The sequence below is a fragment of the Asterias amurensis genome, chromosome 10 (genome assembly GCF_032118995.1).
Source record: "Asterias amurensis chromosome 10, ASM3211899v1".
NCBI classification, from domain to species: domain Eukaryota; kingdom Metazoa; phylum Echinodermata; class Asteroidea; order Forcipulatida; family Asteriidae; genus Asterias; species Asterias amurensis.
Genome location: NC_092657.1, coordinates 16,795,873 through 16,812,428, shown reverse-complemented (window position 1 = coordinate 16,812,428; position 16,556 = coordinate 16,795,873).

Sequence of the window (16,556 nt, the reverse complement as noted above, 5' to 3'; positions counted from 1 at the left end):
TAATTAATATTGCCCTTGCGGCATAGCGGCACAAATCTTGAGAATCCGTACTTTATCTCGACAAGTGTCATAGTTAGTTTTGAAGTGCGACAAGTCGAGTAGTAAATTTCACTAGTCACACCTATTCGCAACATAATTAAAAATTTGTCCCGACTATATTGGTGAACCAGTTGTGTTGCTTACTACTATTCGCAACATAATTTATATTGCCATTGCGGCATAGCGGCACAAATCTTGAGAATCCGTACTTTATCTCAACAAGTGTCGTAGTTAGGTTTGAAGTGCGACTAGTCGAGTAGTAAATTTCACTAGTCACACCCATTCGCAACATAATTAATATTGCCCCTGCGGCACATAGCGGTACAAATCTTGAGAATCCGTATTTTATCTCGACAAGTGTCGTAGTCAGGTTTGAGGTGCGACAAGTCGAGTAGTAAAATTCACTAGTCACCCATTCGCAACATAATTAATATTGCCTTTGCGGCACATAGCGGCACAAATCTTGAGAATCTGTATTTTATCTCGACAAGTGTCGTATTTAGGTTTGAGGTGCGACTAGTCGAGTCGTGATGGGAACTTGCTTAATGAAAAAGATTCAGTAATCTGCTGAAGCAGTGATTTCTGCGCTTACGTCAAGCGAAATAGACCGCTTATAGCAGGGATTTCTTTTGTTTGTGTGCTTCCAAGCTCGCACATTATTTTCCAAGCTTGCACATCACAGTAAGCGGAAAATGGTGATCGTAAGCGCAGACTTTGGTGCTCATAAGAACCATGTAATTTTGCCCTGTGAGTAGGTTTGGTAAGGCCTACACTTCAAACATGTAAAGTCAAAAAAGATTGTTAGTACATGAGGGGAAATCTTGCGAAACTGGTCCAATTTGACTCTGCTTCACTGCGTAAGCAAAGAATTGACACATCAGAAGCGCGGATATTATCGCTTACAAAGCATATTTCACAGCTTAGCAGGGATATTTTTGCTTGTGCGCGGGGAAACTTATCATATGTAATCTTTGCTTTGAACTAATTGCACAGATATTTCAGCGCCTGCAAAGTAAGCGGAGAATGGTGGTTGTATAATAAATGGGCAGAGTTTGGTTGAAGCAGACAGAGCCATAAAACTGGGCCGTGTTCTATAGGGGAAATTATAGCTTGACATTTTGTGACAGTTTTGGTCTCTGCAACGTACCCATACAAATACAGAGTCAGATACAGACATTACGGTGCAGAAATCGTGCAATTGAAATGTCTCATATAAAGAGCGCCCCTATCGGCAGGAGTAGGAAAATAAAGGAGTATCCTACAAACTAATTATGTGTTTTTAAACACGTAAAATAATATTAGATGGAAGCTTTACGATGTTCAGCTTAATTCCTATCATAAAACATATTAAAATTCCTTATTAATTAACCACCAGTGACCCTCATTTGCATATTAATTAGGAAATCTTTGCAGCATCATATCTCAAGAACTTCACGGCCGACTTTTCAACTGTTTGTTCTTAAAGACTCCTTGGGGGTTGGAGATTAATTTGAAAAAACTGTGACCTCAATTTGACCTCTACTTCCGCGTCAACCGGAAGTGTCACCATATCTCAAGAACTATACAGCAGATTTTCAAAATATTTTCAGTTATAAACTCCTTAGGCATAAAATATTAACTTTAAAAAACCGTGACCTCAAGTTGACCCATACTTCCTGGTCAACCGGAAGTGGGACCATATCTCAAGAACTATACAACAGATTATCAATTTTTGTTCAGTTATAGACTCCTTGGGCATTCAAGATTAGTTTGAAACAACTTTGACCCCATGTTGACCTTTACTTCCGGGTCAACCGGAAGTGAGCCATTATCTAAAAAGTACAAAGCTAATAGTCAAACTTCAGTTATAGACTCTAAGGCAACAAATATTAGCTTTTGAAAACTGTGACCCCAAGTTGACCTCTACTTCTGGGTCAACCGGAAGTGGGACTATATATCAAGATCTACACAACCGATTTTATAGACTCCTTGGCATTGCAGATTAATCTTTGGTAGCTGTGGGCCCATGTTGACCTTTACTTACGGGTCAACCGGGAAGTAAGACTTTATAACAAGAGCTACACAACTTTTTTGAAACCTTTTTTCAGTTATATATTCCTTGGGCAATGAAGCACATAATCCAAGCAAAACAACACGGAACAGCTTCGTGTTTGTTCACAAACACTTAATGTCTAGTTATTATTATTATTATTATTATTATTATTATTATTTGTTTCTCCCTAAATCCCATAGCGTTTGTACACGTTTTTGTGGCAGCCTAATCTCCTAAACCATAATACGAAAGAGTGAGTTTATTATACCAAATTGAAGCTTAGAACATAAGCTTAATTTTTATCGTAACAAAATGCTAAAATTGTTAATTAATAAGCCTTAATTAAGCTTATAAATATTTAGTTAGCAAACCTACTTAACACCATATCTCAAAAAGTAGACCGCCGATCCTGAAACCTTTTTTCAACTATACACTAGTCAGGTCCTGTTTATGTGATTTCTGACATAAAATTCTCGACGACGTCACCATGACGTCATGTATTGCACGTTTTGTGTCTGTGCACAAACACAATGGCTCTTGAAGTGTAAACAAACCCAGCTTTCCGAAACATAATTGATTCGATTAAAATTAAATTACATGTTGTACACTTCCTAAAACTGCTCTAGATTAAGATATATTTTATTGATGGTCATTCTAAAAGCATCAGAACTTATAGAAACAGTGTAACTATTTTAAAAAACCTGTATTTCCAGGGAAGTTTTTTCAAAGATCATGGGTACGGCGTTAAACTTGATTTGAATAGTCAAAATTGTAAATTGTTAACTTGACCAAGTCCTTATTCCATTTTCGACCGGTGTTATTGCGTTTTTTTGTTCAAAATACAAAGATTTCTTACGGTTACCGACTAGCACAAGTCTAAACTTGTTCCAAAAATTTGACAAGCCTGAGCATGGTGCGTCTTGGACCGGGTTCATTTCAGGCGACGAGCGTGGACGATGAAAATAGACCGCCCGGGATTTGGAGTTATTTACGGGTAAAGTCACCTTGTTCAAGCCGGGGACCATTTGCCTAAACTAATTCTAGTATTTCGCGTTACGTTCGGAAATTAGACCGTGACAAACAAAAACTCTTTGACAGGAATACAAAAGCAGAGATTTTATTATGGTGACGTTTCTCTGGTGGTTGAGTGGCTCAGTTTTATAGAGCTGCTTATAATAAACAGGGAAAACATTTTGCTTTACAAAAAGTGCAGAAATTGAGCAGAACTCCTGGATTCACAACTTGAACATGAGGCATGGTTAAGCTGCTTTTGTGTTTAAAAAGCTATTATGTAGTTTGGTCCTGGGCCAATGGCTTTTAAAGGAAAGAATCGCAGCGCTTACGTAATCAGGGAACTGTGCTTACGCTAAGCGTATTTTACAGCTTAGCAGGGAATGAGTTCTTCACGTCACAATTCGCATCAACAAATTTGTTACAGTTGACTAATTGTGCTGAACTCCTGCGAAACTTTCACTGCGAAAACAGTGACTTAAAAATTTGATTTGCATTCGCAGGAAAAACCGTGCTTTACTTTAGACAAAAGTAGGCAGGGGCGACTAGTGTGCTTGGTGTTAAAGTCGCGACTACAAATTATTATTTGAGTCGCGACTACTGTTTTTCTCTACTCCCGTTATAATCGTGTCCACACATCGACTACAAAATTTGTCCCGACTACCTGTTTGGTGAACCAGTTGTGTTGCTTAAATTAATATTTCCCTTGCGGCATAGCTGCACAAATCTTGAGAATCCGTACTTTATCTCGACAAGTGTCATAGTTAGGTTTGAAGTGCGGCTAGTCGAGTAGTAAATTTCACTAGTCACACCCATTCGCAACATAATTAAAAATTTGTCCCGACTACCTGTTTGGTGAACCAGTTGTGTTGCTTACTACTATTCGCAACATAATTTATATCGCCCTTGCGGCATAGCGGCACAAATCTTGAGAATCCGTACTTAATCACGACAAGTGTCGTAGTTAGGTTTGAAGTGCGACTAGTCGAGTAGTAAATTTCACTAGTCACACCCATTCGCAACATATTTAATATTGCCCTCGCGGCACATAGCGGTACAAATCTTGAGAATCCGTATTTTATCTCGACAAGTGTCCTAGTCAGGTTTGAGGTGCGACTAGTCGAGTAGTAAAATTCACTAGTCACACCCATTCGCAACATAATTAATATTGCCTTTGCGGCACATAGCGGCACAAATCTTGAGAATCTGTATTTTATCTCGACAAGTGTCGTAGTTAGGTTTGAGGTGCGACTAGTCAAGTCATGATGCGAACTTGCTTAATGAAAAAGATTCAGTGCTCTGCAGAAGAATTGAATTTTGCGCTTACGTCAAGCGAAATAGACTGCTTATAGCAGGGATTTCTTTTGTTTGTGTGCTTTCCAAGCTTGCATATTTCACAGTTTAGCAGGGATATTTTTGCTTGTGCGCGGAGAAACTTATCATATGTAAACTTTGCTTTGAACTAATTGCACAGATATTTCAGCGCCTGCAAAGTAAGCGGAGAATGGTGGTTGTATAATTAATGGGCAGAGTTTGGTTGAAGCAGACAGAGCCATAAAACTGGGCTGAGTTCTATAGGGGAAACTATAGCTTGACATTTTATGACAGTTTTGGGCTCTGCGACGTACACATACAAATACAGAGTCAGATACAGACATTACGGTGCAGAAATCGTGCAATTGAAATGTCTCATAAGAGCGTCCCCTATCGGCAGGAGTAGGAAAATAAAGAAGTATCCTACAAATTAATTATGTGTTTTTAAACACGTAAAATAATATCAAATGGAAGCTTTAGGATGTTTAGCTTAATTCCTATCATAAAACATATTAAAATTCTTTATTAATTAACCACCAGTGACCCTCATTTGCATATTAATTAGGAAATCTTTGCAGCATCATATCTCAAGAACTTCACGGCGGTCATTTCAACTGTTTGTTCTTAAAGACTGCTTGGGGGTTGGAGATTAATTTGAAAAAATGTGACCTCAAGTTGACCTCTACTTCCGCGTCAACCGGAAGTGTCACAATATCTTAAGAACTATACAGCAGATTTTCAAAATATTTTCAGTTATAAACTCCTTAGGCATAAAATATTTACTTTAAAAAACCGTGTACTCAAGTTGACCCCTACTTCCTGGTCAACCGGTAGTGGGACCATATCTCAAGAACTATACAACAGATTTTCAATTTTTGTTTAGTTATAGACTCCTTGGGCATTCAAGATTAGTTTGAAACAACTTTGACCCCATGTTGACCTTTACTTCCGGGTCAACCGGAAGTGAGCCCATATCTAAAAAGTACAAAGCTAATGTTCAAACTTCAGTTATAGACTCTAAGGCAATAAATATTAGCTTTTGAAAACTGTGACCCCAAGTTGACCTCTACTTCTGGGTCAACCGGAAGTGGGACTATATATCAAGATCTACACAACCGATTTTATAGACTCCTTGGCATTGCAGATTAATCTTTGGTAGCTGTGGGCCCATGTTGACCTTTACTTACGTGTCAACCGGGAAGTAAGACCTTATAACAAGAGTTACACAACTTTTTTGAAACCTTTTTTTCAGTTATATATTCCTTGGGCAATGAAGCACATAATCCAAGCAAAACAACACGGAACAGCTTCGTGTTTGTTCACAAACACTTAATGTCTAGTTATTCTTATTCTTTGTTTCTCCCCTTAATCCCTTAGCGTTTGTACACGTTTTTGCGGCAGCCTAATCTCCTAAACCATAATACGAAAGAGTGAGTTTATTATACCATATTGAAGCTTAGAACATAAGCTTAATTCTTATCGTAAAAAATTGCTAAAATTGTTAATTAATAAGCCTTAATTAAGCTTGTGAATATTTAATTAGCAAACCAAGTTAACACCATATCTCAAAAAGTAGACCGCCGATCCTGAAACTTTTTCAGCTATCCACTAGTCAGGTCCTGTTAAGGTGATTTCTGACATAACATTTCGGACGACGACACCATGACGTCATGTAATGCACGTTTTGTGTCTGTGCACAAACACAATGGCTCTTCAAAGCTATTCTTTGAACTGGTCAAAAACACAATAACTTCAAAATAATTTATTTGTTAGTTTCCTAAATATCATATTATGTGTAGAAAAATACACTGATTCTAATAAGATTTGTTTCAGTCCATAAAAGCAATCAATGTTTGTCTAATAATTAATTAATCAATTAGAATCTTGGCGTCATGGGTACAACGTAGTACTTCATAAACAGTCACTTTCAATGGAATGTTTAAACTTCTCTATGGCTCTTGCAATACACTGCGGACCTGTATGGGTTGAGGCATCCCGGGGAGAGTCTAAGACGATGATGTCGTGATGTTGGCATCTTTTTATTTGTTTTTGAAAAATGTCAACTTGTAACTAATTAACCACATGACCCTCATTTGTATATTAAATTAGAAAATCTTTGCAGCACCATATCTGAAGAAGTACACAGCCGATTTTAAGACTGTTTGTAACTAAAGACTCTTTGGGGATTGGAGATTAATTTTAAAAAACCGTGACCTCAAGTTGACCCCTACTTCCGGGTCGACCGGAAGTGAGACCATATCTCAAGAACTATACGACAGATTTTAAAACTTTTTTTAGTTCTAAACTCCTTAGGCATAAAATATTACTTTTGACAACCCGTGACCTCAAGTTGACCTCTACTTCCGGGTCAACCGGAAGTGGGACCATATCTCAAGAAATATACAACCGATTTTCAATTCTTTTCAGTTATAGACTCCTTGGGCATTCAAGATTAGTTTGAAACACATTTGACCCCATGTTGACCTTTACTTCCGGGTCAACCGGAAGTGGACCCATATTTCAAGTAGTACGAAGCCAATGTTCAAACTTCAGTTATAGACTCTAAGGCAATAAATATTAACTTTGGAAAACTGTGACCCTATGTTGACCTCTACTTCTGGGTCAACGTGAAGTGGGACTATATATCAAGATCTTCACAACCGATTGTTTGAACTTTTTCAATTATAGACTCCTTGGCATTTCAGATTAGTCTTTGGTAGCTGTGGGCCCATTTTGACCTTTACTTGCGGGTCAACCGGGAAGTGTGACCTAATATCAAGAGCTACACAACTTTTTTGAATTTTTTTTTTCAGTTATAGATTCCTTGGGCAATGAATCACATAATCCAAACAAAACATCACGGAACAGCTTCGTGTTTGTTCACAAACACTTAATGTCTAGTTTAGATTAAAATTTATAATTAATTAATCAAGTTACAACCGTGTAAATATTTAATTAGGCAATATTGTTAAAGTCATATCTCAAGAATTAAACTTCCAATCCAAAAACTTTTTTCGGTTATTGACTTGTCTTGAAGTGTAGATAAGACTTCCAACCTAACAATTTCAGTCACGTCATCATGACGTCATACGTTTGCGCGTTTTATTGTTTGTGTACAAAACATATGGCACTAAAAGTGGAAACGTCTTACAAGTCAAAACACAATAAATGACAATAACTTCAAAATAATGTATCTGTTCGTTTTCAAATTGTCATATTTGGTGTGGAAAAATAAACCGATTCTGTTCGTTTTCAAAATGTCATATTTGGTGTGGAAAAATAAACCGATTCTAATAAGAGATGTTTCAGTCCATTAAAATCAATCAAAGTACGTCTATAATTAACGATTAATTAAAAATCTTGGCATCATGGGTACAACGTAGTACCTTATAAACTGGGTGCAGTCACAATCACTATTGTACAATAGTTTCTCCATGGTTTATGCAATACAAAATTGAGATTTTGTAAAAGGCATTGGACTGGGGTAAGTTGCATACCATCGTGTACCTTATGAAATTTAATAGTACGACAAACACAATTTTAAGACTATGACGTCATCACATGTAAATTTATGCTAATTAGAAGCTTTAATGAGTTTTTCTTTGCAGCACCATATCTCAAGAAGTGTACGGCCGATTTCAATGTTTTTTTAAGTATTAAACTCCTCATATGAGATTTGCATTAGGTAGTCGGGACCCCGATTTGACCTCTACTTCGGGGTCAACCGGAAGTGGGACTATATTTCAAGTGTTACACAACCGGTTACAAAATTTTCTTCAGTTATAGAAACCTTAGGCCTTCAAATTTGTTGGGGAAAACCGTGACCTCATTTTGACCTCTTCTTACGGGTCAACCGGAAGTAGGACCATTTCTCAAGAACTACACAACCGATTTTCAAACTTTTTTCAGTTGTAGACTCCTTAGACATTAAATGTTAACTATGAAAACCGTGACCCCATGTTAACCTTTACCTCCGGGTCAACCGGAAGTGGGACCATATCTCAAGAACTGCACAACCAATTTTAATTTTTTTTTCAGTTATAGACTCCTTGGGCATTCAAAATCGAGCTTGCATTACCGTGACCCAGTATTAACCTTTACTTCCGGGTCAAACGGCAGTGTACCATATCTCAAGAACTACACAACCGATTTTTGAACTTGGGTTAAATTCTATCAAAATAATGACCATTACGCCATGTTGACCTTTATTTCTGGTTTTAAAGCTCCTTTCGATTCAGTATCACATACAAGACCAGGTAATCACATGTCAAAAAGTCATAATGCGTATAACTTTGAAAAACCGTGACCCCATGTTGACCTTTACTTCCGGGTCAACCGGAAGTTGGATCATATCTCAAGAACTATACACAACCTGATTTTTGAACTTGGGTTAAATTTAATCAAACAGTGACCATAACGCCATGTTGACCTTCATTTCTAGTTTTAAAGCTCCTTTCGATTCAGTATCAGATACAACATCCCACAAAACATTCGTCATATGGTTGTAAAGTGCGAGTTTTTATTGAAGCATTGAAACTTTTATTAACAAAAATAGGAACAGCTGTGTGATTGTTTACAATCACTATCTCTAGTTATTATTAGCTGTTCCGAACTTTAGTCGGAACAGCTATTGTAATCGTCGAGATTGTTGTTGTTGCTGTTGCTGTTGCTGTTGCTGTTGCTGTTGCTGTTGCTGTTGCTGTTGCTGTTGCTGTTGCTGTTGCTGTTGCTGTTGCTGTTGCTGTTGCTGTTGCTGTTGCTGTTGCTGTTGCTGTTGCTGTTGCTGTTGCTGTTGCTGTTGCTGTTGCTGTTGCTGTTGCTGTTGCTGTTGCTGTTGCTGTTGCTGTTGCTGTTGCTGTTGCTGTTGCTGTTGCTGTTGCTGTTGCTGTTGCTGTTGCTGTTGCTGTTGCTGTTGCTGTTGCTGTTGCTGTTGCTGTTGCTGTTGCTGTTGCTGTTGCTGTTGCTGTTGCTGTTGCTGTTGCTGTTGCTGTTGTTGTTGTTGTTGTTGTTGTTGTTGTTGTTGTTGTTGTTGTTGTTGTTGTTGTTGTTGTTGTTGTTGTTGTTGTTGTTGTTTATTCTTTCTTTCCTCAAAATCGTATGACTTTTCAAATTGTCAAATGTCAAATTATAATTATCAGAAAGTGACAAAACATATCATATGAAAGATTATGGCCTAACTTATTTTTTAGATTTAATTAGATTAACATTCTTAATTAATTATTCAAGTTACAGCGGTGTGAATATTTAATTAGGCAATATTGTTCCCATCATATCTCAAGAATTAAACATCCAATCCAGTTTATTTTTTTCGGTTATGGACTTGTCTGGAAGTGTACAGAAGTCTTCCAGCCTAACACTTTCAGTCACGTCAGCATGACGTTATACGTTTGCACGTTTTATTTTCTGTGTACAAAACATATGGAGCTAAAAGTGGAAACGTTTTGCAGGTCAAAAACACAATAATTGACAATAACTTCAAAATAATTTATCTGTTCGTTTTCAAAATTTCATATTCTGTGTTGAAAAATTTACTGGTTCTAAGAGATGTTTCAGTTCATAAAAACAGTCAAAGTACGTCAATAATTAATGATTAATTAAAAATCTTGGCATCATGGGTACAACGTGATATGCATTGATCACTGCACTCATACATTTTCCTTATGGTTATTGCAATACACAATTTGGTTTTTGTAGAAGTAATTGGTCTTGGCAAGTTACATACCATCTTGTACCTTATGAAATTTATAAGTACGAAAAACAGCTTAAAGACTGTGACGTCATCACGTGTTAATTTATGCTAATTAGAAGCTTTAATGAGTTTTTCTTTGCAGTACTATATCTCAAGAAGTGGATAGCCGATTTCAAAGTTTTTTTCAGGGATAGACTCCTTAGGCATAGGAGATTTGCCTCGGGTAACCGTGACCCCGATTTGACCTCTACTTCCGGGTCAACCGGAAGTGGGACCATATCTCTAGAATTACACAACATATTTAATTTTTTTCTTCAGTTATAGACTCCCTAGGCATTAAATTTTGTTGGGGAAAATCCGTGACCCCATTTTGACCTCTTCTTCCGGGTCAACCGGAAGTTAGACCATTTCTCAAGAACTACACAACCGATTTTCAAACCTCTTTCAGTTATAGACTACTTAGGCATTAAATATTAACTTTGAAAACTAAGACCCCATTCTGACCTTTATTTCCGGGTCAACCGGAAGTTGGACCTTATCTCAAAAACAACACAACCGATTTTCAGACTTTTTTCAGTTATGGGCTCCTTTGGCATTGGACAATCGCATCGGGTTGGTATAACCCCATGTTGACCTTTATTTCCGGGTCAACCGGAAGTGGGACCTTATTTCAAGAACTACACAGCAGATTTTCAAACTTTTTTTCTGTTATGGACTCTTTGGGCATTGAAAATCAAGCATGGCTTTCCGTGACCCAGTATTGACCTTTACTTCCGGGTTAACCGGAAGTGGGATCCTATCTCAAGAACTACACAATAATTTTTGAACTTGTGTTAATATTATTCAGCACAATGACCATGGCGCCATGTTGACCTCTATATTTTGTGTTGACGCTCCTTTTGATTTAGTATCAGATACAAGACCAGGTAATGTTATTTCATAGAGTTGTAATGTGTGTGTTTTTTGTAGCATAAAGAACTTTTATTAACAAAACATCCGGGAACAGCTATGTGATTGTTTACAATCACTAGCTCTAGTTATTGTTATTCTTTGTTTCTGCCTAAAACCCATAGCATTTGTACACGTTTTTTTCTTTAAGCCTAATCTCCCAAACCATAATACGAAAGAGTGAGTTTATTATACCAAATTGAAGCTTAGAACATAAGCTTTACTCTAAATGTAAAACTTAAAAATCTTAATTAATTAGTTATTTGAATATAACTGGATGCAGTCGCTTCCATGTTATTGTTAAATATTCTCTTTGGTAAATGACATACAGTATGTACCTATAATAAGTTGTGACTTCTTGAGATGAGTCTACGCGTTTGAATATAACTGGATGCAGTCACTTCCATGTTATTGTTAAACATTCTCTATGGTAAATGCCATGCAGTATGTAACTATCATGAGTTGTGACTTCTTGAGAGGAAGTCTACTCATTCTGTTTTCCTACCATCGTTCAGGGCCCATAACAATCTAACCGAGTTCCGGGTCCATATACTCTGCACACGACAATGTACGAAGATTTAGGGAGTTTTGTTCAAACGAACGTTTGAATTGAATAGGGGTTTTTGACGACGACGACACACCATCGTGTCCACAGATTTACACTAAACTTGAACAGTTTGAAGATAATGATAGTTGAAAGCTTCCCTTAAAATATTACTTGCTGTGGTGTTGTAGTTTTTGAGAAATTAGTGAAAAAAATGTCAACGTATGACTGGGACCGAGTTGGTTTGGGACCGAGTTGACCGGGTTCGTTTTTGAGAAATGAGTGAAAAAACTGTCAACGTATGACTGGGACCTATTGGTTTGGGACCGAGTTGACCGGGTTCGTTTAAGGCGACGAGCGTGGACGACGAAAATAGAACGCCTGGGATTTGGAATCATTTCAGGTGAAGTCACCTTGTTTGCGCCGGGGACCATTTGCCTAAACTAATTCAAGTATTTCGCTTTCTTTTCGGAAATTTTACCATGACATACAAAAACTCTTTGGCAGGAATACAAAAGCAGCGATTTTATTATGCTGACGTTTCTCTTGTGGTTGAGTGGGTCATTTTGTATAGAGCTGCTTATAATAAATAGGCTAAACATTATGCTTTATAAAAATGCAGAAATTGAGCAGAATACCTGGATTCACGACTTGTACAAAAATGAGGAATGTATTTGCTGTGTTTAGCTGCTTTTTGTGTTTTACAAGCTATATGTAGTTTGGTCTGGTCCTGTGCCAATGACTTTTTAAAGGAAGAAACGCAGTGCTTACGTAATCAGGGAATTGTGCTTACGCTAAGCGTAATTAACAGCTTAGCAGGGAATGTGTTCTTGAGCGTCAAAATTCGCAACAAAAAATTTACTACGTTGACTAATTGTTCTCAATTCTTGTGAATTTGTCACAACAAAAACAGTGACTTCAAAATTTGATTTGCATTCACAGGACAACCGTGATTTATAATTAGTTGTGCAAAAGTAGGCTGGGGCGACTAGTGTGCTTAAGTGTTAAAGTCGCGACTACAAATTATAAGAGAGGTTTTGCAAGCGCGCGGATATAGATACAGATACGGATATGATAACCGTAGCCGTTCACATCAGCCATGTGTTGAATTTTGTTTATACGACAAGTGTCGTAGTTGGGTTTCAGGTGCGACTAGTCGAGTAGTAAATTTCACTAGTCACCTAGGCCTATCATGATGGGAACTTGCATACTGAAAAATCCTGTGCGAATGGGCCCAATATGCTCTGCTCTGGAAGCAAATATTCAGTGCTAAGCAGAAGCAGTGTTTTCTGCGCTTACGTCAAGCGAAATAGACTACTGAGCAGGGATTTATTTTGTTTGTGTGCTTCCAAGCTCGCACTTTGTATTCCGTGCTTGCACAGTAAGCAGAAAATGGTGATTGTAAGCGCAGAGTTTGGTGGCCGTTAATAGTTAGGCGAAATCCACTCGTGCTAAATCAAACATCAAACCACTGACCAAATACAAGGATTTTATCCTTAATGTAGTTTTTTGTGACATGACATTGGACTCTTAAATTACTGCATTAAACTCAATAAACCAACAAATCAAACAATCCTGAGTGAAATATTAGTTTTATTTACATTTATTAAACTTTTTAATTGAACTTTTTGAGATAAACATTTCAACTGAACATTTGACTAGTAATAACATCTCCTCTAGTATAAAGACCACTCATATTACATACCGCCCTCTAGTGACAGTAAAACATATTTATTGGAAGACAACAATAGCAAATTTGTAAACGCTTTTTGTTTCAACCTATTCTCCTAAACCATAACTTGAAATGAGTTATTATCATATATCAAATTAAAAACTAGGACCTAAGCTTAATTCCTCATGTAATTTTGTTTTTAAATTCTTGATTAATTAACCACGTGACCCTCATTTGCATATTTAATTGGGAAATCTTTGTAACACCATATCTCAAGAAGTACCGGGCCGATTTTTAACCTGTTTTTAAACTGAACATTTGACTAGAAAAAAAGAGATGTTGATAGTAAGACCACTCCTCTTACATACCGCCCTCTGGTGACCAGTAAAAATATTTAAGGGAAGAAAACCAAAGCATAAGTTTGTAAACGTTTTCTGTTTAAGCCTTATCTCCCAAACCATAATACGAAAGAGTACGTTTATTATACCAAATTGAAGCTTAGAACATAAGCTTTACTTAAAATGTATTTTTTTATTCTTAATTAGTTAACCACGTGACCCTCATTTGCATATTTAATTGGCAAATCTTGTTTGTAGTTAAAGACTCCTTGGGGATTGGTGATTAATTTGGAAAAACCATGACCCCAAGTTGACCTCTAATTCCGGATCAACCGGAAGTGGGACCATCTCAACAACTACACAACCGATTATCAAACTTTTTTCAGTTATAGACTCCTTGGGCATTCAAGATTAGTTTGAAACAACTTTGACCCCATGTTGACCTTTACTTCCGGGTCATCGCAGATTAGTCTTTGGTAGCTGTGAGCCCATGTTGACCTTTACTTACGGGTCAACCGGGAAGTTTTACCTTATATCAAGAGCTACAAAACGTTTTTGAAACTTTTTTTCAGTTATAGATTCCTTGGGCAATGAAGCACATAATCCAAACAAAACAACACGGAACAGCTTCGTGTTTGTTCACAAACACTTAATGTGTAGTTTTTATTATTATTCTTTGTTTCTCGCCAAAACCCCGTTGCATTTGTACACGTGTTTTCTTTAAGCCTAATCTCCCAAACCATAATACGAAAGAGTGAGTTTATTATACCAAATTGTAGCTTAGAACATAAGCTTTACTCTAAATGTTAAAAGAAATTAAAATTTTAATTAGTTAACTACGTTATCTTCATTTGAATATAACTGGATGCAGTCGCTCCATGTAATTGTTAAATATTCTCTTTGGTAAATGCCATACAGTATGTACCTATCATGAGTTGTGACTTCTTGAGATGAGTCTACGCATTTGAATATAACTGGATGCAGTCGCTTCCATATTATTGTTAAACATTCTCTATGGTAAACGCAATTCAGTATGTACCTATCATGAGTTGTGACTTCTTGAGAGGAGTCTACTCAAGTCTCCTTTTCTTGTTTTTCTACTTACGTTCTGGACCACAGCAAAGTCTCTTTTTATTCGTTTCCTAACCGAGGTCTGGACCAATATACTTAGCACACGAATGTGTAGGGTTTTCGTTTAACGAACGTGCGTAATTGAATAGGGGTTTTTGACGACGACGACACACCATCGTGTCCACAGATTTACACTAAACTTAAACAGTTTGAAGATAATGATAGTTGAAAGCTCTGACATGCCATGTGCCTCACTTCTATTTGCTCCATCTGTACATGTACCTGTAATAGCTTCACCATTAACACTGAGGGTTATACCGGTTAATTCATACTGTTCATCATTTGATAGATTCATAGATTGCGCTAATCTAGTACAATACCTGTACACACCTTGCCAGGTTCTTGCTATCATGACAATACTCGTTCCATCTTGAACCATACAGCCTTGAATACTTCTGGAATGTGAATCAAACACATAAAAAGTTCCATCTTGAGCAATGATTGCAACAGTATTTCCATTAAAACTTATAAAGCACCCATGATATTCTTGGAGATGTTGTTGAAGTGTAGCTTTCAAAGGAAGCATATTAAATTCAATCAAGTTATGAGCACATTCATCAAATGTACCTGATACCGAGTCATGATACTCCATGCTATAATGTGTGTTCAGTACATCTAAATCTGTTGGCAGTTCATTGATCAATAAGTAATCATTGTTAATTGTCGAGCTCTCTTGTAAGAAACCATACAATTCATTCCCAGTCCTGAGAATATTATCCATATCACTACAATTCCAATCTTTCACTTCTTTTTTCTTGCTGTACATCATTGAAACCAGACTAATAGCAACACACTGTTTACCAGAATTTGCTCCAAATCGTTTATCTCATTGATGAAAACTACCGTGTACATGTACTATTGATTCATCCAATGTTGTTAGATTAATTGTTTCAATCTTCAAATTGTCCTTGCTTTGTTTTTGTACAGATTTGTTACCCACCACATCCTTGTTATGTATACCACCACTACCTGCTTCATTAGGTACAGATACTTGTGCCTTGTTTCTCTGATTTGTGAACCGTGTCTTGCACTTTTTTTCCAATTCCAGTTTACTCTTACTTTTGTTTATTTGTTCTTTGTTCTCCTCTTCATCATTTCTCTCATTTTTCTCTTTGTTTCTCTTGCTACGCAAAAAATAACCTTCTCCAGTTTGCTGAATAAAACCCTTGTTTCTGGCTTCACTAAGACATGCATGTTTACAATTCAGATCATCTACAATAGCAAAATCCTCACCTTCAACTGCTTCGACATTTACATTGTCAATACATGGAACTCCATCAGCATACGACTTTACTGCAACTTTCTCAATGCTACCATCAAGAACTGGAATTTCAAATATGTTTGGATCTGCAGGAATTCCAAAATCAAACATCAATGACTCAGTGTAATTACATCGTCCACATTTGTGACACATCCATGACACTGGCTTGTTTATTATAGAAAATGGCACTTTGAAAAATCCCATACACTGTACATGATACAGTATACTACAACTACCACATGCTACAACCTTTTCCATTGGACCAGTTTGGTGATCACACATCCAACATTGTCTCATTTCTCTTCTATTCAAATCGTTTCTGGCTCTGTTAACATTTTCCTTTACTTTCAATGTCCTTCCTCTTTTTTCTGCTTTATTAGCCTTACATTTGTCTTACATGAGCTCCGTTTGTCTGTGGGAATTATAGTACGCAGTACACTCTTTGATCACATGTTGATCAAAACACTACACAAGCTTCGTCTTGTATGGCTTTCAATATTCTTCTGTGCCTTCTCACGGTTCCTTTTCTCATCTTTACTCATATGTAGTTCCACCACCATACCATTCTTACGCCTTC